The following is a 25,025-nucleotide window of genomic DNA, read 5'->3' as shown; positions in this document are numbered from 1 at the left end:
TGATCAGGTAGTGCAGGGATAGGACAAGAAGGAACAGTTTTAAACTGAAAAGGGGGAGATTTAGATGGGATATTACTAAAAAACTCTTTAGTGTGAGGATGGTGAGGCACTGGAACAGAGAGGTGAAGGATGCCCCATCCCTGCAGGTGTTCAAGGCCAGGCTGGATGTGGCTTGAGTTGAAGATGTCCTTGCCCGTGGCAGGGAGGTGGAACTGGATGATCTTTCAGATCCCTTCCAATGCAAAGCAATCTATGATTCCATGATTACATTGGAGTCATCTCAGTTGCCAGCTCTGTTGTAAAAGCCCCAGGCTGTGGCCCATGGCCAGTGGCCAGTGCTCTGGACTCAGCTCAAGCAAGGAAGAGAAGCATCTAGCACATCAAGAAAAGCCTGGGCAGCTCAACTTCCTAAGATCTCATCTAAATCTCCCCTCTTTCAGCTTAAAAATTTGCCCCTCTCATGCTATCCTTGCACTCCCTGATAAAGAGCCCCTCCCCAGCTTTCCTGTAGCCCTCTTTCAGTACTGGAAGCTGCTCTAAGCTCTCCCCGCAGCCCTCTCTTCTCCTCTCCAAACTCCTTCAGCCTGTCCTCATATGGGAGGTGCTCCTGCCCTCACATTATCTTCATGGCCTTCTCTGGACTCACTCTAGCAGATCCATGCCCTTTCAGAACTGAATGAAAGATACCAAGTGAGGTCTCACGAAGGCAGAGTAGAGTGGGATAATCCCCTCCTGCTGGTCACACTTCTTTTGTGGTGTACATTGGACACCACAAGGGCAATAAAAGTTTGGGAAAAGTTTTGTAATGATAGGCAAAATATTCCCCCCTGGGGCAATTGTGGTGAGTACCAGATTTCATCTTTTCTTTTTTTATCTTAAAATGTGTATATCTGTCCTGAGAAATTCAAAGCCATAACCCAAATCAGTGTGAAACTACAACTGAGTCATCACAGAACTGTGGGAACCTGGCTGTGTGCTGTCATCTGTGTTTATTAATACAACTTATCTTAAAGCAGACAAAGTCTGGAAGATCCAACAGGCATAAGGAAAGCTTGACCAATGCACAGCAAGTTGCTAATGAAATGGTAATTAACTGTGGCAAGAAGGAAACAACACTTTCATTACTGTCCTTTCAGCCTTTGGTGGTATTCCTGCACATGAGATGGTCCTCTCCAGCCAGCAGTAATGGATTCAAGGTAGAGCTCATGGCAACGGCAGATGACCGAAGAAACACAACTGGAGTTGCAGTGAACTACCCACCCACAGCTGAGCTGTGTGTACTTTCTACCTACCACTTTCCACCTCCCTCAGCAAGTTTGCTGACAACACCAAGCTCTGTGGCATGGTTGACACTGTTTCTGACCCCTGCTGACAACCCCAGTGATTTATCAGCTAGAACAAAGAGGCCATATTTGTTCCATAAACCAGTGAAGCAAATGATCCACTCCACCTACAGCAGAAGAGCAGTCCCATGTCGCACTGTGGGGTTCAAAAGAGAGGTCCATGCAGCATAAATCTGACTGAGGAGGACAACACACCTTCCAGACAGCACTTGGCATGGAGGAGAAAGAGAAAGCATTACATAGCTAGATATGAGAGGGGGAGGTCCACATCACCACTCTAAGGATATCTGTGGAGGAGGAGGACACACCTGCAAGTCACACCAGATTCTCTTGGAGTCCATAGGGAGAAACAGGTATTTTCAGGTGTAATTCATCTAGCTTTCTACAGATGTCAAAGTTCAGATGAGATGAAATGCCCCTCCAGCAGGGCCTATTTTTCTCCCTGGCAGCAGAAGCATCCACAGAGAGCAGAGAGCTACTTTTGGAGGGATGAGTCCCTCCTGGCGTGCCCTTCCTCACTGAAAACACCTATCACTTTCAAAATCATGAGAATAAGCCACCAAACTTCACTGTCACCCCTGTTTGCATACAGGTTTTCTCCATCCTCTGGAAAGCTGAGCTCCACAGGAGGACTTGCCCAAGAGAGGGACTTTGCCACCTTCTCTCTTTCCCACCAGGTGTTCACATGTGGATGAAAATTGTCCAAGCCCCATGGTAGAGGGATTACAGCCTAAATCTATGCTGGCACCTGACATTTCCTGAAACACCTACAATCCTTCCCAAGTTTGGATAAAAATCACTGTCTTGAGGGAATGCGAGGAACCTGCAGCAGAGGCTACATTTGAACTCCTATCTCCTGGATTCCAAGCTACTACTATCACCAAAATCCCACCTCTCTTTCCTCCTCATGTACCTGCCATTCCTGGAGCGATGCTTACCCCGACAGGAGGCAGGAGAAGACACTCCTCAAATCATTCAATACGAGGAATACGAGGATAGGCTGAAAGTCGAGATTGTTCAGCCTGGAGAAGATAAGGCTCCAGGAAGAACTTGGAGCAGCTTCCAGTACTGAAAAGAGCTACAGAGGAAAGCTAGTAAGAGGCTCTTGGACAGGTAGTGGAGGGATAGGACGAGGGGGTATGGTTTACAAGCTGAAAGAAGAGAGATTTAGATGAGATACGAGCAAGAAATGTTTCATGCTTAGGGTGGTGAGGCCCTGGGACAGGTTGCCCAGGGAAACTGTGGCTGCCCCCATCCCTAGAGGGGTGTTGAAGGCCAGGCTGGATAAGGCTTTGAGAAACTTGATCCAGGGGGAGGTGTTTCTGCCCATGGCAGGGAGGTGGATCTGGATGATCTTCCAGATCCCTTCCAACCCAAACCGTTCTACGATTCTGTAATTCACAACACAGCCCATGGCAGGAGCTGGGGAAAGGAGGTGGGAGGGAGAGAGAAAGGAAAGAGAGAAAGAAAAAACACACACGACAAGCTTGTCAGTTGACTTCTTAAGCAAAAGCCAGCAAACCGTGCAGTCAGGCACCGAGTCGGGTTTCTCCCAATTAAATTTAACAAGTGACGCCCCTGAATCTTTCATGAGCATTCAGAAATTTTAGCCCATCTGTCTTTATGTGCACACATAAATCTCACTCCTGCTCATGCTTTTAAACACCATGATATTCCAGCAATCAAGCTCCTGCCTTTTTGTATCGTACCCGCAGCACCCAGGGGACTTCAAACCCCTCTTCGCTGGGTGGTGAGGGGGCAAAGGTGGCCAAGCAGTTGCATTGGAGGTGGCCCAAAGAGGTTTCATCTGGACCATCTGCTCAACACCGCTTGCCGGCTTCCTCAGGAGAGGCATCGCTGCCTCTGTTGCCGCTGCATCCCCCCTCCTTCCTCCCACATGATCGATTGTCACTTTAATTATCTGTCGGCCCCACGATGTGCCGGCAGGTTCCCCAACCTGAGTCAGGCTTCAGAGTGGCTCCTGGGTCTCGATGTGTTTGTGTGCCGCCTGCACACAGCATCGACTGCTTTCAATTAATGCTTGGAAGTAACCTGAAAGAGGCTCGCAGGCTGACAGCAGGGGCAAGCACAGAGACAGAAGAGAAGGGGAGGGTGAGGAGATGAGGGAGGAAGATGCCACCAGGTTAGCCATGGAAGGCTGCAAGGCTGAAAACACCAGGGTGGGATGGTGGAAGCCAGGGGGCCTTGCCCCGTGGACTGGGGAGAAACACCAGCATAGCAAAGGTGCTTGGTATAAAATAACTTTGTAGGAGAGAGACTACACGTTGTGCTGCTCCATCCTGCTGCTTCACCAGGAACATGATGTCAATGGCACAAGACTGTGAGATACAGAATCATAGAATAGTTTGGGTTGGAAAGGACCTTAATGTCCACCTAGTTCCAACCCTCTGGCCATGGGCAGGGACTCCTTCCACTGGATCAGATTGCTCAAATCTCCATTCAGCCTGGTCCTGAACACCTCCAGGGATAGGACATCCACAGCATCCCTGGCCAACCTGTGCCAGGGCCTCACCACCCTCACAGAAAAGTATTTCTTCCTAATGTTTCATATATATCTCCCCTCTTTCAGCTTAAAACCATTCCCCCTTTTCCTACCCCTGCACCCTCTGAGAAAGCCCCCACCTCCCTCAGATTTCCTGTAGCCCCCTTTAAGTACTGGAAGGCTTCTCTAAAGTCTTCCTACAGCCTTCTTTCCTCTAGGCTGAACAACCTCAACTCTCTCAGCTCATGCTCATATGGCTCAAGACTTCTTCCTCTCTGGGGATCAAGGGATTTTGATCCATGGAGAGCCCTCTGTGATTGCAGTCAATTGGTCCTGGCCTCACCTAACTCACATTGCATGCAACAGGTTTTCACAGTGACTGGGAGGGGTGACTGCAATGCCAGGAAGTTATGGGAGCAGGATGCAAAATCTGTAGATAGATGGAAGATGGCTTTAAGGGTTTGGAACCACGGCAGCTTGTGTCTGCAGACTCCTGCGGCTTTGGAGGCTGAGGGTGCAACAGGGGCAAAGCAAGGCTCAAATTTGGCCATGCCAATGAGCTCAGATGGATAGGCAGCACAGGGAGAGCACTAGGACTGGGAGAGTTAGCAGGGTGGCCATGACCCCATCTTGGTGACTCAATGGATCACACAGGCACCTGACTTACACACCCAAGTCCACCAGACCTGAGTGCCAAGCATTGTAGGAAGCCCTCACCATGTGAGGCCCACTTCTGCCCTTCCTGCCCTCAGAAGATCCCTTTTCTAGGAGGTCCTTCGGCTGCTTCAGTAGCAAATTGCACTGAAATAAATCCAACCCCATAATTTAACTTCATTTTGACATGGTAACAAAAAATTTCCAGGGCTCTGATTGATGCATTGGTAGCCTTGTGTTGGATTGTTGTCTTCTCCAGGACACAAGAAGCTTCTGGAGCCCTCAGAGTTCCTGTTCAGAGATCTTCATGAGTGCTTTGGTTGGTTATTGCTGTCTTCATCACACTTGGTGAGACAACAACTGGCCATCCCACTGGAGTCTAGGCCCTCACCATGCTCTATGCAGCATGAGAACAGAAAAGGAATGGTCTTTGCCACAGGAAAGGGGCTTTCTACACATTTTATAATTTAATTGAATTGCATGCATTCAGAGTCTAAATACACCTTGGTTATTTCTGGAATGTGTGGGGTTTTTTTCCCCAAACTGTAATGACTCAGTGCTCCAATATCAAAGCTCTTTCTGCTTTGGCTTCCAGAAGGTGCTGGATCGGGGAGGATGATTTCTATGTCTGAGCAAAACAACAATCATGTGAACATGGGTCATTTAGTCAGAAGAGCCTAGGTGGAAGGAGGTGTGATGGGAACAGAATTCATGGTGGTGGAAATATCCCTCTCAGCCCTGATGGGCCCTGGATCTGACTAGCAACTCCTTCCCAGACTGGGCAGACCCAGACATAGGCTGATGACTGAAATATCTCAAATATAGGCCAAAGCAAACTATTGCATGGTGACCTGATGTGCAGAGCTGTTTCACCAACAACCTTGTCCCCCTTTCTCTGGTTCTCCACAGCTTTCCGAGCTCTCTGGCAGACCTATTGTAGACCTAAGAGTGTCCCACATGGTGCCTCACTGTTTCTTTGCCACCTTTTTCTTTTACAGAAAGTTCATCTCTCCTCGTTGGCCAGGGGAGCCACAATCAAAGAATCATGTAATAGTTTGTGTTGGAAGGGACCTCAAAGCCTATCCAGTTCCAACCCCCTGACATAGGCAGGGACACCTCCCACTGGATCACATTGCTCAAAGCCTCATCCAGCCTGTCCTTCAACACCTCCAGGGTTAGGGCAACCACAACATCCACAGTGGAAAGAATTTCTTCCTAAGATCTCACCTCAATCAACACTCTTTCAGCTGAAAATTGTTGCCTCTCGTCCTGTCCCTGCAACCCCTGAAAATGAGCCCCTCCACAGCTTCCCTCTCGCCCCTTTCAATGCTGGAAAGTTGCTCTAAGGGCTTCCCTAAGCCTTCTCTTCTTCATGCTAAACAACCCAAACTCTCTCAGCTTGTCTTCAAAGGGGAGGTGCTCCAGCCCTTAGATCATCTCCATGGCCCCTCTGGACCTATTCTAACAGATACATGTCCTTCCTGTGCTGAGGACTCCAGAACTGAATGCAAGGCTCCAGGTGAGTTCAGACCTTCTCACCCCAATGTCTCCCCAACTCTTAACCCACCAAGCTGCTCTCAACCATCATCAGCCTGATACAGTCCCATCTCAGCCCTCCACTTTGACACATGCTCTGCATCCTGATCCCTTAGTGGCTTGGATTGTCCATTTGGTAGCAACAACATAAGTACCTCTGCTGTCACATGGATTTCAGCTCATGCACATCTTGGGAAAGATGATGCCAACCTCAGGAGGATGCAGACGCACAGGCATGGAGACATTAAATTGCCTGATGTGTTTTAGTAGGGGAATTTATCAGCAAGGATGATCCTCCTTGGACACCGCTTCTCTTTGTTTGCATCCTACCCAATCAATCAGCTGTCATTGATGTCTCTCTTCCACCCCGGGGGACTGGCAGGACCCAAAGGCACAGCAATGTCCCTTGCAGGTACGCATCGGTGCTGTAGGGACCTCAGTAGACAGACAGATGGGTAGACAGATGGAAGAAGGGTCTCCTTTACCTGGAGGGCAGAGGTCCCTCAGGAAAAGGGGAATGCTTAGGCTGCTCTAACTAGAAGCAAAAGGTAAAAATTTCACAGTTTCACACAAGGAAATGTGCTGGGCTCTGCTGCTGTTCCCAGAGGACCACCACGAAAACCCCGCAACAGCAGGCATTTCCATCCCAGCCACCTCGGGGGGACAATCCTGCTGGCCCTCTTGGGGATGGAGCAGATGATCTAATGGGTCTTTAGCATTTTCCAGCTTTCATATTCTCCCCCTCAAAGCTGAGCTTGCATTCAGAGACCAAGCTCTGGCTCTAAGTCCTACCCCAAGCCAGCAGCAGTCAAGATTCCTTTCTCCTGAGTGATGGAGAAGGCAAAATCCAGCCTTTGAGTGAGGAGGGGCACTGCAAAATTTCCCCAAGCCTATTGTTTCATGATTTCCCATGGAGTTTCTTGCAGTTTCCTTTGTGCTGCCTGCTGCCACCAGCAGTTGCTGCACTAAATGCTCTCCAAGCCCACATAGACACAGCTATTTCTGAGGTTATAGCCTGATTCAAAACCATCATCATTCATGGAGACCCTTGTGGATACAAGCAAGTCCCCCTTTTGTTGTGCTGGGTTAAAAAAACAGCTCTGGCTGCACTGAAGCGAACAGATATGGGTTTGCCCCACAGTTTTGACTTTCTTGAGTTGTTGTGACCCAAATGCAGGACTCTACACTTGATTTTGTTGAACCCCATCCTGTTGGCCTCGACCCATCAATTCAGACTGTCCACATCCCTCTGTAAAACCTTCCTTCCCTCAGGTAGATCAACAGCCCACACAGCTTGGTTTCGTCTGCAGACTGACTGAGGGGGCACTTGATACCTTCATCCAGATCATGGATAGAGATATTAAATGGAATTGTCCCCAGCACAGAGCTCTGGAGAATGCCATTTGTGACTGGCCATCAACTGGATTCAACTCTATTCACCACAGCTCTTCAGGCCCAGTCATTAAGCCAGTTTTTTACCCAGCACAGAGTACATCCATCCAAGCCATGAGCAACCAGTTTGCCCAGGAGAATGATGTGGAGTTTCCCAGTGTCAAAGACTTTACTAAAGTCTAGGTAGACAACATACACAGTCTTTCCCTCATCTAGTAACTTAAATGGAGCATGAAACCCCCACTTGCCAGCATGCCCTCATGACGTGCTGGGGCAGGTCGTGAACACCAGACCTTGTTGGCAACCTCAGCAGAGAGGTCAAGAAAGGAGGAGAAAGTAAGCAATGCCCTACCTGCTGGAGATATTTCCTCCACATGAACAGCACAAGAACTCCAAGGACTGTCCAGTTCATCAGTCTCTTTGGCACTTGAATGACCTCATCTCCCTCTTGACTGTCGCTACAAACCCACTACCGACCTGAAAGAAAATAATAAAGAATTAATCAAGACAAAGCTCTCCTCGGTGTTAATGCTTCACAGCTCCTTAGCTACTGTACTGGAGCATTTCAAATGCCTGGTTGTTTCCTTTGCTTTATGAAATAAACAGGAGGGAGAGGCAGCCAGCATGGTGACCTCAGCCCTGGGCGCTGCTCCCACCATCATGCACTCCCAAAATGGGTACAGAAATGGAAGAAATGGTCTGCAAATGGCTTTCAAAGATGTCACCCCTTCATTTCATCAGCAAAGGGATTGTGTTGCTCTTCTCTTTCCCTGTACCAACATCTTTTCTTTCTCTTCCTCTCACACATAGGGTGTCTGTCTCCCCTGCCATTTAACCTCATGCAGCACCAATCTTCTCCAGCAGAAACTTCAAGGGCACTAATTGTTCTGGTAGAACACCCTAGGAGACAGTCCCAAGCTCTGAAGCATAGCATGCGGCTGACAGCCTTGCAAACTTGCTTCTGGGGGTCAGCCTTGCAAACCTGCTTCTGGGCGTCACAGCATTGGCATCTACAGCTTCCTCACAAGGGGAGAAGGAGGAACTAACCCTCTTCTCTCTGATGACCAATGATAGGACCCAAGGGAATGGCAGCAAGACGTGCCAGGGGAGGTTTAGGTTGAACATTAGGAAAAGATTCTTTGCTCAGAGAGTGGTGAAGCACTGGAACAGCTCTCAAGGGAAGCAGTCACAGTGCCAACCCTGATAATATTCGAGAAGCTTTTGGCCAACACCCTCAGACACATGGTGTGAATGTTAGGGTTGTCTTGTGGAGGGACAGGAGTTGCATTCAATGATCCCTGTGAGTCCCTTCCAACTCAGGACAATCTACGATTCTATGATTCTCTATCCACAGCAGCCATCATAGGACAATAGTATTGCAGATAGAATGCACACAATAGTCAGTCTTGGTGAAGTACCAAATCTTTGGAGCCCTCTTAGGACCATCAAGCTGCACAAGACAAATTTGGAGTCATGGTTGGCCCCCCACACCTATAGCAGTGATCAGCCATGCCCTTGTTTTAGGTATTCATGGACCTATTGTAGTCTTGAAGCATCTGAAGGCCCACTTTGATCCAGAGGAAGAATGATCATAGAATGATAGAATCATAAAATGGTTTGGGTCAGAAGGGACTTCAAAGCCCATCCAGTTCCAAGCTCCCCGCCATGGGCATGGATACTTCCCAATAGATCAGGGTGCTGAAAGCCTCATCCAACCTGGTCTTAATATGCCTGGCAGTTTGGTTAATTCAACGGGGAGTACACTCCAATGTTCAGAGGATTTGAGAGCCAAGGGGCTTGTTTAGAGAATAATTCTCCTGCCCTGCAAAATTCTGTTTGGCCCTCAGTTCTGAGTTTCTGAGATAAAATAGTATCATAGGATCATAGAATAGTTAGGGTTGGAAGGGACCTTAAAGATCATCTATTTCCAACCCCCCTGCCATGGGCACGGACATCCACTGAGGGTGCACTCAGTCTCACTGTCAATATCATTAATAAAGATATTAAACAACACCGATCCCAGTACGGACCCCTGAGGGGCACCACTTATCACAGATCTCCATCTGGACTTTGAGCTATTGACCACTACTCTCTGAAAGCAACCATCCAACCAGTTTCTTATCCACTTTACCATCCACCCATCAAATCCATATCTCTCCAATTTAGAAAGAAGGATGTTCTGTAGGACTGCGTCAAAGGCTTTACAGAACTCTAGATAGATCACATCCGTTGGTTTACTCGTGTCCACTGATGCGGTTACACCATAATAGAGAGCCACCAAGTTGGTCATACAGGACTTGCCCCTGGTGAAGCCATGCTGGCTGCCATTAATCACCTCCCCATCCCCCATGTGCTTTAGCATAGATTGTAGGAGGATCTGTTCCATGATCTTCCCAGACACAGAGGTGGGTCCTGATGGGTCCGTAGTTCTCAGGGTCATCTTTTCTGCCCTTTTTAAAATTGGGCACAATGTTACCCTTCTTCCAGTCACCAGGGACTTCTCCTGACTGCCATGACTTTTCAAATATTGTGGAGAGTGGATTTGCAACTACATCTGCCAATTCCCTCATGACTCTGTGATGCACCTCATCAGGTCCCATGAACTTATACATGTTCAGGTTCCTCAGGTTTTCCTGATCCTCCTCTACTGTGGAAGGGAGTTTACCACCCTGGTCACCATCTTGCTGTACCATGATGCAGGAGGGGCAATGAGAGCAGTTATCTGTGAAGACTGAGACAAAAAATGTTGTTGAGTACCTCAGCCTTTTCCTCATCTCTTGATACATGATCCCCATTTCCAGTTGTCAGTGGGGGTACATTCTCTTTGATCTTCCTCTTTTGATTGATGTACCTATAAAAGTACTTCTCTTGCCAAGTTTAGCTCCAGCTGCGCCTTGGCCTTCCTGACTTCATCCCTACACAACCGGGCAGCGTCTCCATACATGTCCCAGGTTCCCTGTCCCTGCTTGCACTCTCTGTGCAGTTCCTTCTTCTTTTTTAGTTTAACCAGCAGGTCTCGACTCAGCCATGCCAGTCTCTTCCCTTTCCTCCCTAATTTTCTACATATGGAGACTGAGTGCTGTTGCACCCTGTGGAAAGCTTCCTTAAATATTTTCCAGCTCTGCTCCGCTCCCTTGTCTCGGAGGACCACGTCCCAGGGGGTCCTACCAAATAATTCCTTGAAGAGCTGGAAGTCTGCTTTCCTGAAATTTAGTGTCCTGACTATACTCCTCATCTGTCCCATATCCCTCTGGACCTTGAACTCCACCAGTGCATGATCACTGCAGCCCAGGCTGCCACTGATCCTTACGTCACTAATGAGTTCGCTGGTATTGGTTACCATAAGGACCAGTATTGTTTCTCCTCGGGTAGGGGTATCTATCAGCTGGACTAAGAAATTATCTTCGATGCACTCCAGGAGTCTCCTGGATTGCTTACAGCTTGCCGTGCTACTTCTCCAGCGTGTGTCTGGGTGGTTGAAGTATCTGCAGGCCATGGAAAGATGGGCTGTAAATACAATGTTGTGTCCATCAAAGCTGATAGGAATGACAAGGGCTCAGCAAACAGCATTAGTATCTCACCTAAACTGAGATGTCTCTGTTGTACATGTCTCCATCTGAGCTGTGTACCCATAGCTTCATTCATAGTCCATAGAGAAAAGCCACCATTTTTATGAATTCATCCAAACAAAGGCAGGCATTTGCTTAAGGTTGAACTAACCTCTGGTGACTCTCTCCAGAGATGATATAGTGACCCAGACTGCCTTGCCAAGGGGAGATGCTCACGTTTCATTGGGTGAAACCTGCAGTTCCTGCCTGTTAACCTGGCAGCTTCATCCCAGGGGTGTTGGTCAGCAGCCAGCTGAATATGAGCCATCAGGATGCACAGATGGCCAAGAAGGCCAGCAGCATCCTGGCTTGTATCAGAAACAGAGGGGCCAGCAGGACCAGGGAAGTCATCCTTTATGGGTACTGAGACCTGGTGAGGCCACACTTGGAATCTTGTGTTCAGTTTTAGGCCCCTCAGCACAAGAAGGACATTGAGGCACTGGAGTATGTCCAGAGAAGGGCAACAAAGCCAGTGAAGGGGCTGGAGGACAAGGGTTATGAGGAGCAGCTGAGAGAACTGGAGTTGTTTAGAAGGCTGAGAGGAGACCTAATTGCCCTCTACAGTTCCCTGAAAGGAGGTTGTAGTGAGGTGGATGTTGGTCTCTTCTCCCAGGTAACAGGTGATAAGACAAGAGGAAATGGCCTCAAGTTGCATCAAAGCAGGTTCATATTGGACATTAGAAAAATGTCTTCACCCAAAGTGTTCTCAGGCACTGGCAGAGGCTGCCAAGAGAGGTGGTTGAGTCTCCATCCCTGGAGGGATTTAAAAGATGGGGGAGATGCAGTGCTCAGGGATCTGGTTTAGTAGTGGACAGGTACAATTGGACTCAATGATCTCAAAGGTCTTTTCCAACCAAACAAGCCTATGATTCATGAAATATAACACAACCTACCCAGAAGCCTGGGTCTCCTTCAGCTCTGCAAGCCGAAAAAAAAAGGAGGAAATTTAGGTTAACGCTTGATTGCTCTGTTCTACTTTTAATGACTTTAATTTTCTTTACTCCAAGCAGATTCCTTCTTATTCAGCTCTTGGCACAGTCAAAATATTCTTACCTCCATCACTGGCTTATCTTTCATGGTAGCATGTGCTCATGGTTTAGCCTCTGCTGAACTGCCCGGGAAGAGAATAATGGAATCACAGGATGGTTTGGGTTGGAAGGGACCTTAATCATCCAGTTCCAACCCCCTGCAATGGACAGGGACATCTCCCACTGCATCAGGTTGCTCAAAGCCCCATCCAACCCTGCCCTCAACACCGCCAGGGAGGGGCAGCCACCTTGGGCAATCTGTGCCAGTGCCTCACCACCCTCAGCGTGAAGGATTTCTTCCTAATGTCTCATCTAAATCTTCCCCCTTCAAATTTTAAAGCCATTCCCCCTCGTCCTATCACTCTATGCCTTCAGAAAAAGTCCCTCCCCAGCTTTCCTGGAGCCCCTTCAGGTACTGGAAGGCTGCTCTAAGGTGTCCCCGGACCTTCTTTTCTCCAGGCTGAACAAGCCAAACTCTCTCAGCCTGTCCTCAGAGCAGAGGGACTCCAGCACTCAGACTGTCTTCGTGGCCTCCTCTGGACCTGTTCAAACAGTTACATCTCCTTCTTGTGTTGGGGATTCCAGAACTGGACAGAGGACTCCAGGTGGAGTCTCACCAGAGTGGAGTAGAGGGGCAGAATCCCCTTCCTCGCCCTGCTGGCCACACTGCTTTGCATACAGCCAAGGACATGGTTGGTCTTCTGAGCTGTGACCACACATTGCCAGCTCATGTTGATTTTCTCATCAACCAGCATCCCAAGTCCTTCTCTTCAGGGCTGCTCTCACTCACATCATTCCTCAACCTGTGTTGAAACTGCAGGTTGTTCCGACCCAGGTGTAGTACTTTGCACTTGGCCTCGTTGAACCTCATAAGTTCAAACGGGCAGGGAAAACATGGTCAGTCTGGAAGAGTGAGAAACTTGGGATCTGTGGAATCTTAACTTTGATTTCTGAGTAGCTTGTTTGCTGCTGCAAAGTCAGCCTCCCATGTGCATCACCAGCAGTGAGACAGAAGCTCCAAAGACTTCTGCAAAGGCTGATGCAGACAGATTGTTTTCAAGTCTTGCTCAGTCTCTGTAGGAGACACTGCCTCTTGCACTGTCTTCCTGAAATCACCTGTTTTCAAATGCATCCCTGGTACTGTAAGCAGCTTCCAGTAGATTTTAATGGAGCACACGGACTCGGGCACTTTCATTTCTAAATGCCTTGCTCACAGCAGCTGTTGAGAGCCATGGCAGCATTTCATTTAGGCAAGGATGGAGGAGGCTTAGAAACTGGAAAGAAGGGGTTTTGGAAGCAGCACAAAACCCAATATTAATTACTTCATGGAGGAAAGGAATAAAAGATGTGACGGACACACCAGGAATGAAACTGCAATAAGCACATCTCAAAAAACGGCCCTGGCGATTTAACAGTTGAGAAGTACTGAGTGCTGGATCCCTGTGCCTGGGTGTTGAACACCTGCCACCCCAGCCACTGCGTTAGAAGAGATCTTGGATGATAAGATAAAGATGTTTTGGCCTGTGCAGGATTGGACCTCCCCTCTGCACTACTGGGTTTTGCCACTCTCCAAGCCACCATGATGGGCTTGCCCAGGAGCAGGGGCAAGATGAAATGGGGATAGAAATCAACAGGGGTGTTGCTGACAAGTTTGTTTTAAACCCCAGCTTATCCTTCCTTTGCCCAAGACCTCCCAGAAGGACAAACATATCGTGGATTGCATCAAGAGAAGCTTGGCCAGCAGAATGAGGCAGGAGATTCTGCCCCTCTACTCCACTCTCACAAGACCTCACCTGTAATCCTGTGTCCATTTCTGGAACCCCCGATAGAAGAAGGATATGGAACTGTTGGAATGGGTCCAGAGTAGGACGCAAAGATGCTCCAAAGGCTGGAGTCCCTCTGGCTTCAGAACAGGCTGAGAGAGTTAGTGTTGCTCAGCCTGGAGAAGAGAAGGGTCCAGGGAGACTTTAGAGGAGCTTGTAGTACCTGAAGGGCCTACGAGAAAGCTGGGGAGGGACTTTTTCCTAGGGAAAGGAGTGATAGGAGGAGGTGGAATGGTTTTAAATTAGAAGGAGGAAGATTTGGGCTAGACGTTAATAAGAAATTCTTCACAATGAGGGTGGTGAAAGGCACAGGTTTCCCAGACTGAACAACCTCAACTCTCTGAGCCTGGCCTCATAGCAGAAGTACTCCAGCCCTCAGATCATTTTCATGGCCTTCTCTGGACCTATTCCAATAGTTCCATATCCTCCTTATGTTGGGGATTCCAGAACTTTACACAAGACTCCAGGTGGGGTCTCACCAGAGCAGATTAGAGGGGCAGAATCCCCTTCCTCACCCTGCTGACCACCCTTTATGCCAGCCATCAGGACCAGAGGTCTGTGGCCCTGTTGAGCTTAAGAGCAGAGGTGTAGCCAAAAGCCCAGTCTCCTGGGGACATTTTGGGTGCCTTTAGGGGCTACAAGGCTCCTTTAATATGTGGCACAGTTTTAATCACATAGCTGCTTCTCACTCTGGCACATGGGTGCAGATGAAGATATAGACCCATCTCTTGTGTTCCTAGACCTTGCTCCCATCCCACTGGGAAAGACTGCAAATCCAGTGCAATCAAACCGAATTAAAACACAACAGGGAAAGAGAGCAGGAGTGGAGCAGCCTTGAGTCGGTGCTAAATGCTCAGTGTGATGTGAAATCAGCCTCGGCTGCGTATGCAAAACTCGCCCCATGGAAATGATGCGCATTAGGAAACCAGAGCTGCCCCTGGATACCGCACATGTTACAGGGAGATGATTTACATCAAGTCCTTTCTAGAGGAAACTGCCAGCCTTGACAGGCAACAGATTTGACCTCCCCTGACAATTGCCCCAATTTGCTCGGCTCTTTGCTTTATGGATCCTGGCCAGGTTTTGTTTTGATTGCTTAAATATTTCTTCTTTGTGGGTATGTGGGGGTTTTTTTAAGTGAATTTAACACCATTAGAAGATGCCTGACTGACAACCCTGATGACTGGGGACTCTTCAGCCACACAATACATGTGTCACCACGAGGAGCAGAGGAGTCTTCTGTGTAAACAGTGGCTGCTTTTAAAATCATCAGCAAATATTCATTCGTGAGAACTGTCCCGTGCACCTCTGGTTGTGTCACCACCTGGGTTAGAGAAGGTTGAACACTGGATATCTTAGCTGCAGTGGCTAAAGAAGTCTTAGAATCCTGGAATCATTAAGGTTGGAAAAGACCTCGCAGTTCATCAGGTCCAACCATCCATACCATACCAATGCCTGGAGTATTGTGTCCAGCTCTGGGATTCCCAGCACAAGAAGGATGTGGAACTGTTAGAACGGGTCCAGAGGAGGCCATGAAGATGATCAGAGGGCTGGAGCACCTCTGCTCTGAGGACAGGCTGAGAGAGTTTAGGAGAGCACCTCTGCTCTGAGGACAGGCTGAGAAAGCGGCTCTGGGAAGACCTTAGAGCAACCTTCCAGTACGTGAAGAGGCTACAAGAAAGCTGGGGAGGGGATTTTTCCAAGGGCATGGAATGATAGGGAAAAGAGGAATGGCTTTAAATTTGGAAGGGGGGAAGATTAGGATGAGACATTAGGAAGAGGGAAGATTTAGATGAGACATTAGGAAGAAAATCTTCACACTGAAGTTGATGAGGCCCTGGAACAGGTTGCCCAGGGAAGCCGTGTGTGCTCCCTCCCCGGAGGTGTTCAAGGCCATGTTGGATGAGGCCTTGAGCAACCTGTTCCAGTGCAAGGTGTTCCTGCCCATGGCAGCAGGGGTGGAACTTGACAGGCTTTAATGTCCCTACCAACCCAAACCATTTTATGATTCCATACCCACTACATCTCCTCATCCCTCATGTCTTTCCCTCATCCCTAGAGTGGACAGGAAAAGAAAAATTTTTAATGAAAAGGGGGTAGAGGAACACTATAAAAATGCTTACAAACAGGGTCGTAGCTGTTGGCGCTCTGAGACAAACATCAGGGCCGAGCGTGATGGGGAAAATTGCAGCGTCTTGTGCTAAAAATGTTACAGGCAGAGGTCGTGGGCTGATGAAACAACTCCATAGGTTGAGGTCTTCCTTCCTGTGCGTTAGAAACCCTTGCAAGGGCTCTTCCCTTGCATCCTTCAAAGCAGTAGTAACATTGCCTGAGTCCAGTGATTTCACATTGGTGCTTCATAGAAGTTTGTGTTGACCGAGCCTAATTTTACTTCTCTTTCCCATAGTTAAGCTTCAAGCTGCTGCTCCTGCTGACCAAGTCTGGTTTAGCTCTGCTTTCCCATGACCAGGCACTGAACTGCTGTGATCTTCTCTGTGTGACTGACTTCAAGTCGCTTGGGAAGTGGAAATGCTGGGTCTTTATCATATAATCATTAAGGTTAGAAAAGACCTCTAAGCTCATCCAGTGCAACCATGAGACCAACACCACCATGCCTACTAAACAATGTCCTGAAGTGCCACATCTACAAGTTTTTTGAACCCCTCCAGATTCCTCCACCATTGCCCTGGGCAGCTCTTCTAGTTCTTCACTACTCTTTCAGTAAAGAAATTTTTCCTAATATCCAATCTAAACCTCCCCTGGCACAACTTGAGGCTGGAACTTGAGATTTATCTCCTATCATTTTATTACCATTTTCTTATCACCTCAGCAATTCTGCCTTGTTCTGTACATGTGGGGATTTTTTACTTTTCTGGAAGCATCAGTTGTTAACTTGGGGCCAAGCAAAAATGAAAGGTGACGTCAAGGAGTCTAACAGCTCCATGTTGGTTTTAGCCTACACCTATTTAACTCAAACACTCCATTCCGCATCGGAAGGAAAAAAATCTGTTTAAACTGCAACTTTCTCAGTGCAGCACTCAGGAGTTGATCCACTTTTCTGCATCCTCTGATGAATTTTGGGGCAGAGATCAAAAAGGTTGAGACTGAGTGTTCCTTGTACCCTCAGGTGACAAACAAGGAGGGAGAAAAGCACACATCTCCCCAAATACTGGAAAAACAATCAGCCTGCCTTTCCCCACAATGAGGGTTTTTTGCCTTTACGAAGTCACTTTCCTGTTCTCATGGTGCTGTTACTCCTTAGCAGCCTCTCGTTTTGGGGAGAGATGGTAAACCTCTAGGGCAAATGCTTTCTTGTTGGAGCGAATCAAGACGAGGCCATGAAGATGATCTGAGGGCTGGAGCACCTCCCATACAAGGACAGGCTGAGAGATTTGGGGTTGTTCAGCCTGGAGAACACAAGGCTCCAGGAAGACTGCAGAACAGCCTTGCAGTATGGAAAGGGGCTCCAGGGATGATGAGGAGGGGCTCTTGGTCAGGGATTGCAGGGATAGGATGAGGGGAAATGGTTTTAAGCTGAAAGAGGACAGATTTAGATGAGATCTTAGGAAGAAATGTTTTCCTGTGAGGGTGGTGAGGCACTGGCACAGGTTGCCCAGAGAAGTCTGCCTGCCCCATCCCTGGAGGTGTTCAAGACCAGGCTGGATGAGGCCATGCACAAATGATCCACTGGGAGGTCTCCCTGCCTGTGGCAAAGGAGATGGAACTGGATGATCTTTCAAGTTCCTTCCAACCCAAACCATTCTATGATTCTCTGTTAGCGTAGCTACATGAGCACAGCTTACTGTTGTCCATCCACAGCTGAACTTGCATGCTGTAGGATCCTTATGCTCTCTCTCTCTCTCTCTGTTGGACTCAGTTCCTCAGCCCCATATTTAACCCGTGGATCAGCAAGATGAAGTAAGATCAGAGCAACATCTGGAAGCTAGAAACTGTGCTTCTACATGGGCACTACCAAAAACCCACTCTGCGCAGCTGGGACAGCCCTCAAAATGATGCATGGGCTCCTGCATCCCAAAAATGACTAGGTGTGGTGGAGATGTCCACAGTCTTCCTATGAGATGGTCTGTGAAGGGAATGCAGGAACAGGAGAGCACAGCCAGTAACTCTGCTGAGCAAATCTAAGCTGCCAGGCAGAAATTAAGATCTCACACTTGGCTGAGACAAGAAAGCAGGTTGCCCTCTCCTCTCCCTGTCAGCATAAGGATGAAGCCAGGAAATAGTGAAACACCTTATCCTCCCATAACAGCACTCAGGAAGGCTGCAGCTGGCAGATGGAGAGCAGCCCAGTGCTATCCAGTGCATCCCCTCCACACAGGATCTGGCATGTCCTTCATGCCAGTCCTTCAGCCTCCTCTTTCCACTGAGAAAGGTCAAATATTGTCCTTTTCGAGGACTCACCACCAAATCCTGCTCCAATGTCCTCCAATGTTTTGGTGCCCATGAGTCCATCCCCAGAATTCCAGGAGGACCTACTGGTTACTAAATCTCCACACCTCCACAAGACAATCCCACCCTGTTGCCATGAAAGCCCCAATGCCCCCAGTATCCCGGAGTACCTCAGTACTTAAAACCCTACACAAAGTCCCAGAATATCATCTTGACTTGTTGCTCTACCTTCCTCCACAGTGGTGTGCTGCATCCTGTCATCCAGAGGGATGTAGACAAGCTAGAGACTGGCCCAGTGTGAACGTCATGAGGCTCAACAAGGCCAAGGTCCTACACCTGGGTCGAGGCAATGCGCGATTTCAATACAGGATGGGAAACAACATGACAGAGCAGCCCTGAGGAGAAGGACTTGGGGTTCTGGCTGATGAGAAGCTCAACATGAGCTGGTGATGTGAGCTCGCACCCCAGAAAGCCAACCATGTCCTGGGCTGCACCAAAAGAATCGTGGCCAGCAGGGCAAGGGAGGAGATTCTGTACCTCTAATCCACTCTCATGAGATCCCACCTGGAGTACTGTGCCCAGTTCTGAAATCCCAACACAAGAAGGAGATGTAACTGTTGAAATGGGTCCTGAGGAGGCCATGAAGATGATCCAAGGGCTGGAGGACCTCTGTTCTGAGGGCTGACTGAGAGAGTTGGGTTTGTTCAGCGTGGAGAAGGGAAGGCTCCAGGGAGATCTTACAGCAGCCTTCCTGTACCTGAAAGGGTTCCAGGAAAGCTGGGGAGGGACTTTTTCCAAGGGCATGGAGTGATAGAACAAGGGGGAATGGCTTTAAATTGGAAGGGGGAAGATGTATATTGAACATTAGGAAGAGGGTAGTGGTGAGGCACTGGCACAGGTTGCTCAGGGAAGTTGTGGCTGCCCCTCCCTGGCGGTGTTGAGGGCAGGGTTGGATGGGGCTTTGAGCAACCTGATCCAGTGGGAGGTGTCCCTGTCCGTGGCCAGGGGGTTGGAACTGGATGATTAAGGTCCCTTCCAACTCAAATCATTCTATGTTTCTCCAGTGTCCCATCCCACCCCTCCAGCTACTACAGCCAGGCTTACCCAGTTCCTTAAAAGGGCAATAAACCCCCATGCCACCTCCCAGCAGAGCATTAGCTGTCCCCACTCTGGCCACTCAAAGACACAGAGCCATTCTCTACAGCCAGAAGTCCTCCAAATTGGTCTCTTCTGGCCGTTTTGCTGGGATATTTTGGGCTTGCTGGGGATCTTTGAACTGGGAGCCATATGGGTGCAAGAAGTATGCATGGAGAGTTGTTTAGTCTTCCAGCTTGGGTAGGGTTAACAGCTTGGAAGCAGTGGCTGGAAGATGCCACAGCAGGAGAGCAGTGACCCACTAACAGAAATGATTCCTGGTCTCAGGTTTCTGGTATCACAGGGGAAGGGGGAGCCGGAGAGGGATGAGGGGGGAGAAAACTGCCGACACGGTAAAAACATGAAAAATAGCAACAACAAAAAGAAGCAGAAAAAAAGGAAATCAAAGAGAATAACTGAGCGCTGATTACACCACAACACAAATCGTGAGCGAGTGGCAGCCTGCACTGAGCACCCCCCTTTGTACCCCGCCTGCTTCCAACCCCCCCAGAGAGCCAATGCCCATGGGGAAGGCAGCAGAGTGTGGAAAAAAAAAAACTATGTAGGGGCCTTCAAGGGTTTAGCAAAGCCACTCTGTCCTTACAGAGGATATTGAGGTGCCCCATGTCAGTGGGGTGCTGGTTGCCCAGCTCCCATGTCCCATCTCCTCAGCCTCCCCCTACCCACAACCGCTGGGATAAAGGAAAGGGAAAGGAGAATGGAAATCCAGGTGGTGGCAAACAGGGTTGCAAGCACATGCATATGGTAGTTTGAGACCCAAAAGTCTCTCGGACAATATGATATAGATAGGGAAAGCCACACACCTCCACAGTCCCTGCATTTTCAGCCAGGGAAACTGAGGCACTGGAAAAGGTACTTCTCCAAGAATAAGGTTGGAAGTGTTTACTGGGAGAAGATCCCTCATTGCCACTCTTACTTATCTTGACCAAGGCTAAATTCCTTAGTGCCCATAAAGAGCTCACTGTTATGTTAACAATCCATGAAGACTTACCCAGCTTCTGGATGATGATTGCACGAGGGCGCACGAGAACAGCCAGGTGGTATGTGCCACATGGGACCTCCATGTTGCACCCCATCCTGACGAGTTCAGACCCTGTAACATCCTATTGCTGACTCTAACCATCATGCGGAGGGTTTGGGATCCTGACAGTGTTGCCTGCTGGAGCACACGTCCTGTGCAGGTTGCTCTACTTGGTGGAAATCATAGAATGGGTTGGGTTGGAAGGGACCTAAAAGATCATCTGGTTCCAGCTGTCCTACCACAAGCAGGAACACCTGATCCCACTGGATCAGGCCTTGAACACTTCCAGGGATGGGGGAGCCACAGCTTCCTTGGATATCCTGCACCAGTGCCCCACCACCCTCATCATGAACAATTTCTTCCTAAAGTTTCATCTAAGTCTTTTCCCCTCCAATTTAAAGCCATTCCACCTCCTTCTATCACTCCATACCCTTAGAAACTGTCCCTCTCCAGCTTTCTTGTAGCCCCTTTCAGGTACTGGAAGTTGCTATAAGGTCTCCCCAGAGCCGCCTTTGCTCCAGGCTGAACAACCCCAACTCTCTCAGCCTGTCCTCAGAGCAGAGGGGCTCCAGCCCTCGCATAAGTTTTGTGGCCTCCTCTGGACCCATTCTAACATTTCCATCCCCTGCTTCCATTGGGGATTCCAGAACTGGACACAGGACTCCAGGTGGAGTCTCATGAGAGTGGGTTAGAGGGGCAGAATCTCCTCCCTTGACCTGCTGGCCACATTGCTTTTGATTCAGCCCAGGACACGGTTTCTGGGCTGCAAGCACACATTGCTGGTTCATGTTGAGCTTCTCCTCAACCAGCACCCCAAGTCCTTCTCCTCAGGACTGCTCTCAATCACATTGCGCCCTCATCCAGTATTGAAATAGCGGATTGCCCCGTCCCAGGAGTAGGGCCTCGGAGATGGATGCTCTGAAGAGCACCAAAGTGTCTGGGAAGGGATAGGGACTAGGCTGCTTTATGCCTGGGGAGGGATGTCAGGGAAGCACACACCCCACCACCACTTGGGCATTATCAGCTTCTCCCTTCCCTCCAGCTCACCCGCTGAAAGGGGTCACATCTGTCCCCACAGCCCCACAAGCGCCTGGGGACAGGGTGCAGCTCCCAGGAGACACGGAGGAGCCACTGGAGCTTATTTCCCAGGGCGCAATCACAGCTGCAAGCACAGGGAGTCTGCCAAAGTCGAGGAGAAAAAACACTGATTAATATCATCCTCCGGTGGATCCCGCGCTGCAGATGTGCAGCCTGCTGACTCGGCAGCTCCTCACAAGGAGACCCGCAGCCAGCAAAGCCGGCAGAAACTATCACATGTGCACAGATCCACGTACCACGCAGCTTCTGGGGAGTTGATACAGCAGCACAGGGGCAAGGCTGGCACTGGGATGTGTAGCACAGACGCTGCCCTCTCATCCCATAAATTCTACATAGCAGAGAGTTGCTCCATCCTCTAATATCCGGTGGCTCTCACCACCTTGAGAATAGTATGCAGTCATAGAATGGTTTGGGTTGGAAGGGACCACAAAACCCACCCAGTTCCAGCCCCCCTGCCATGGGAAGGGACACCTCCCACTGGATCAGGTTGCTCAAAACCCCATCCAACATGGCCTTGAACTCCTCCAGGGATGGGGCAGCCATGGCTTCACTGGGCAACATGTGCCTGTCCCTCATTACCCTCATCGTGAAGATTTCTTCCTAATGTGGCATCTAAATCTTGCCCTTTAAGCTTAATAGCCGCTCCCCTTTTCCTATCACTCCATGCTCCTGGAAAAAGTCTCTCCTCAGCTTCAGGTATTACAAGCCTCTCTTACACGTACAGTTCTGGGCATTCAGGAGTAGGGGTAACTCCAAGGTTTCAGATTGCTCAAAGTCCTATCCATTCTGACCTTAAAGATCTCCAGGGATGGGATATCCATGACTTCTCTCGGCACATCCCAACAGCCTGTGACCAGAAGCTGGCTGTGGAGAGGGCTGGAACACATTGCCTCAAGCTCAGGTAGGTGGCAATGAAGCTGCTAACATCAGCTTCCAGGCTGGAGTCTGTCCTAGCAAGCATGAAGATTAAAGACCTTTTACTCCAAGCTCCCAGCACGCTTCCGCAATAACCTACAGCTGGACAACTGCATGATAATATGCACTCATATTACCTATTTCTAATTAAACCAGAGAGCCTCCTGCTCTGATGAACAAACCTATTGGAAATTAATCAGTGGGTGACCAATACCAGAGCAAAAAGCAAGAAGAAAGACAGTGCTGTCAGCTGGACCTTGCCTGTTTAGATGGGGACTTAAAATCTCCTGGCAAACAGGAATCGACTGCCTCGCGTTGGCCCAGCACTACATCGATCTGCGCAGTGGTGTTTAGAAATCCTAATGAGCTTGCAACAAGGGAAAGGGAAATAATTTGTGTAAGAAAATGCAGTTCTTGATGAGATGTTATTTCTAGGAAGAGTTGATTTGGCACTGGCTTGGGAATTCCATCTTTGGGGTGGTCAGGAAGCTGCCCGGAGGAGATGCAGCAGCAGGGAAGGAAGGAGGTGGTCCTTGGGCATGGGGCATGGGGTTTCTCTGCTGGACATGGTGGAGGATTTGCGGAGGATGCCTGGTGTAGACCCCTCACAGTCAGCAGACCTGTCTTGGAGCTGCTCACACGGAGAGGGCATGGAGGGGCCAAATAGGATACACAACCACCTCAAAAAGCGTAACAGTCTCCATCTGGGGTTGGGCTCCATCCCTCCCATGCAAGCACCTCCACCCCATTGCCTGTTCCTCCCACAGTCAACCTGCTTCCTATTGCCCAGCTGTCCAACTTATCCACCTCTATCTCTTTGCCTATTCTTTCCACCACAACTACCTCCATCCCATTGCCTACCCCTCCTGATCAGCCACCACTAGCCCATTGCCCATCCCTCTTGGTCAACCACCTGCATCTCATTGTCCTTCCCTCCCACCCAACCACTTCTATCTCATGGTCCACCCTCCCCATCACCAGAACCACACCTGATGCTTCCCACAGAGCCTGAACTACATAGTATCACTGGGGTCACTGTATCTCCCTGCCCAGTTCCACCCATTTTTTACAGATTGCAGGAGAGGAGCACCAGGGAGACAAGGTGCCAGATGGGTCCGGTCACTGCTGCAAAAGTAGGCTCATACATCTTTAACCACCACCCAAACTTTGCCAGCCGTGCATTTGTGATGGGTGAGACAGGAATACCAGAGCCTCACCAGGGCTTCCACACCTACCTTCCAACACAGCACACATCAATATTTCATGCCCAACTTTGTGTCCTTGGCAGCCTTTTGCTTGGTTTTCAGTGCAGTTTTCTTCACTCCCCTGCTGGTCTGTCCAGTGATTCCTCAGCCTGCCCTAATTGCCTATCCCAGGAGATCTTCGGGATCCCCACACTGGCTCCTGAAATATTTATGGGATGGGAACCTCTGACCAGAGAGGCTGCACAGGGCAACCTTGCCTGTAATTGCAGGATGAGCATGACCTCTCACTGTCTGGTGGAACATCCTTCCCTCCTTTTCTTCCCCAGCCTTTCCCAGAACAGGGCACAGGAAGAGTGGCTACCAGCAAGAACCCTTCTGGGGAAGGCATTATTTGCACTCTTAATTGCAATTAAAAATGACCTCCTCAGGATCTCCTGTCTGCCTTGAAATGAGACAAGAGGGGAACAAAGAAACAAGCCACAGAGCCCTTGTTTTAGGGACTATGGATAATTACAAAGACAAATTATTTTCTTTTTAGATTATTCTCACTTTTTTTTCCAAAGGCAACACTGTTCCAGGAAGGCTTTGCTTTGAAAAGAGCCAGTACTTCCACAGCCATCACTCTCACCGGGCTTGGAGGACCTTATTCAGGTGACCCAAGGCTTTTTTCTCCTCTGTGGTCACAGTAGGAAGACTTGTATCTCATCTCCTGAATTCAGCTCTTTCTGGTGTGCTCTGGAGGTGCTGGGCTTTGCTGTGCATCAAGTCACCTCCCCAAACGGGAGCTGAGCCCAGTCTGGTCCTCCACCTTCCATAATTTCACAAGGATTTTGGGTCCAGACATGAGCAGGGAAGGAACAAAACTCTTTCCATCCCTTTCTTGGAGCAATCACAAGGGGCAAACCCCAACTCCAAGGCTTCCCACCTCAAACCCTCTGCATCTGGACAGCTTGGGCATGACAACATACCTGGGCAACATGCCTCTTCCTTAAAACTTAATCAGTAGCTGATGAATATTTCAGAAAGACAAACAGGCCAGGTAGATAAGGACAATAATTTATTCATGAGCATTGGGGAAGGGAAGGCTGTGGGCAGAGCCATCCAGCCTCAGCCGGGTCTTGGATATCTCCCAATGAAGTTCTCATGGCCAAGACCTCTTGCATGGCTGATGCACATCCCTGTCCTGTGGGCATCCCAGCAGCATCAATGCCAAGAGATGGAAACATCAAACCAGTCCTTGCCATGGGGAAACAGTCATATTCCCCTTCCAACAACTTTTCCTGTGTCACCAGCTCAAGGGATGAAGAAATATGAAAGTCCTGGGGAATCAATGTAGG

The sequence above is a fragment of the Cuculus canorus genome, chromosome 2, assembly GCF_017976375.1.
Source record: "Cuculus canorus isolate bCucCan1 chromosome 2, bCucCan1.pri, whole genome shotgun sequence".
NCBI classification, from domain to species: domain Eukaryota; kingdom Metazoa; phylum Chordata; class Aves; order Cuculiformes; family Cuculidae; genus Cuculus; species Cuculus canorus.
This window is presented reverse-complemented; position numbering follows the sequence as displayed.